The following is a 2,496-nucleotide window of genomic DNA, read 5'->3' as shown; positions in this document are numbered from 1 at the left end:
TGAACATTGTGTTATTATAGGAGCTCCAATGCCAGTTATCCGCGCCAAGCGCAGAAGGCGCCAGGCCGATGAGGAGGAGGAGGAGGATGCGGCAGAGGAGGATGCGGCAGAGGAGGAGATGGATGAAGAGGAGCAGCCAGGGCCCTCCCACTCCCCAACCCCAGCTCCTGCTGAGGAGCAAGCTGAGGAGATTCCCCCCCCACCACCCCAACTTCTCAAGCAGAAGAGCAGGAGGAAGAGAGCGGTCCTGTGAGCCTCGCTCAGGAAGGTAAATATGTGCACAATGATTAATAACATTTCAACAACAAAATGTAGATATAAAAATGGACAACATATAAAGCGCACCTGTCAGATTGTAGAACCATAATATGGTATTGATGCTAGAAGTATACAGGTAGTGCATAATTATTAGGCAAGTTGTATTTTTTGAGGATTCATTTTATTATTGAACAACAACCATGTTCTCAATGAACCCCAAAAACTCATTAATATCAAAGCTGAATTTTTTTGGAAGTAGTTTTTAGTTTGTTTTTAGTGTTAGTTATTTTCGGGGGATATCTGTGTGTGCAGGTGACTACTATTACTGTGCAGAATTATTAGGCAACTTAACCAAAAAATAAATAGATACCCATTTCAATGATTTATTTTTAACAGTGAAACCAATATAACATCTCAACATTCACAAATACACATTTATGACATTTAAAAACAAAACAAAAACAAATCAGTGACCAATATAGCCACCTTTCTTTGCAAGGACACTCAAAAGCCTGACATCCATGGATTCTGTCAGTGTTTTGATCTGTTCACCATCAACATTGCGTGCAGCAGCAACCACAGCCTCCCAGACACTGTTCAGAGAGGTGTACTGTTTTCCCTCCTTGTAAATCCCACATTTGATGATGGACCACAGGTTCTCAATGGGGTTCAGATCAGGTGAACAAGGAGGCCATGTCATTACTTTTTTTTATTTAATACCCTTTCTTGCCAGCCACGCTGTGGAGTACTTTGACACGTGTGATGGAGCATTGTCCTGCATGAAAATCATGTTTTTCTTGAAGGATGGTGACTTCTTCCTGTACCACTGCTTAAAGAAGGTCTCTTCCATAATCTGGCAGTAGGACTGGGAGTTGTGCTTGACTCCATCCTCAATCCGAAAAGGCCCCACAAGCTCATCTTTGATGATACCAGCCCAAACCAGTACTCCACCACCACCTTGCTGGCGTCTGAGTCGGACTGGAGCTCCCTGCCCTTTACCAATCCAGCCACGGGCTCTTCCATCTGGCCCATCAAGACTCACTCTCATTTCAGTAGTCCATAAAACCTTAGAAAAATCTTTCTTGAGATATTTATTGGCACAGTCTTGACGTTGCAGCTTGTGTGTCTTGTTCAGTGGTCGTCGTCTTTCAGCCTTTCTTACCTTGGCCATGTCTCTGGGTATTGCACACCTTGTGCTTTTGGGCACCCCAGTGATGTTGCAGCTCTGAAATATGGCCAATCTGGTGGCAAGTGGCATCTTGGCAGCTGCACGCTTAACCTTTCTCAGTTCATGGGCAGTTATTTTGCGCCTTTGTTTTTCCACACGTTTCTTTTGTTTGATGATCACGCTTCAGAAGCTTTGCAATTTTAAGAGTGCTGCATCCCTCTGCTAGATATCTCTCTATTTTGGACTTTTCAGAGTCTGTCAAGTCCTTCTTTTGGCCCATTTTGCCAAAGGAAAGGAAATTGACTAATAATTATGCACACCTGATATAGAGTGTTGATGTCATTAGACCACACACCTTCTCATTACAGAGATGTACATTACCTAATATGCCTAATCGGTAGTAGGCTTTCGAGCCTATACAGCTTGGAGTAAGACAACATGCATAAAGAGGATGATGTGGTCCAAATACTCATTTGCCTAATAATTCTGCACTCCCGGGATGTGTTAGACACATAACAAGTGTATACACATGATAATGATTGATTAATAAGCAAAAAAAATATTTTATTTATTTGGTAACGTTCTTTGAAATCCAAATGTTTTTTTATTATATCCTAACAGTAGCAAGAAAGATGATGCAGCAGCACGCGCTGCTAAAGAAGACACATCTGAGGATTAAGGGAAATCATCAACAAATTCGCTACCTGGTCCAGCAAAATACGCAGCTAGACCAGCAGCAATTAGAATATCTTGCTGAGCTGGAAAGGCTTCAGAAGCTCATGCTCAGCTATGTCTGAATTAATTTTTTGATTAAAAAATGTTATTTTTTGGAAATGTTTCATTTCTTTTTGAGATCGATTTTTAGGTTTTTCAACACATCTAACTTCACATCGAACAAATCAACATCAACACATCTAACTTCATAATAAGCAAAAACATTTTATACTATCATTTTATTTAACACAAACCTAGGACAAACTAAAGCACACGGACACAGACACGACGAACACAAAATAAACTGTTGAAAAATGAACATAACAAAAGCAACAATATATATATATATATATATA

The 2,496-nt window shown here is 40.5% G+C and overlaps 1 long non-coding RNA gene across 1 annotated transcript; it reads left to right on the top strand.

The window, feature by feature from the left end:
• Positions 1-225: 225 nt before the first annotated feature.
• Positions 226-2,260, top strand: LOC120924989. The gene is made up of 2 exons (XR_005746504.1): positions 226-268; positions 2,048-2,260. It is a non-coding gene; the product is annotated as an uncharacterized LOC120924989 (long non-coding RNA).
• Positions 2,261-2,496: the final 236 nt, after the last annotated feature.

The sequence above is a fragment of the Rana temporaria genome, chromosome 1 (assembly GCF_905171775.1).
Source record: "Rana temporaria chromosome 1, aRanTem1.1, whole genome shotgun sequence".
Lineage (NCBI taxonomy): Eukaryota > Metazoa > Chordata > Amphibia > Anura > Ranidae > Rana > Rana temporaria.
This window is presented reverse-complemented; position numbering and strand designations above follow the sequence as displayed.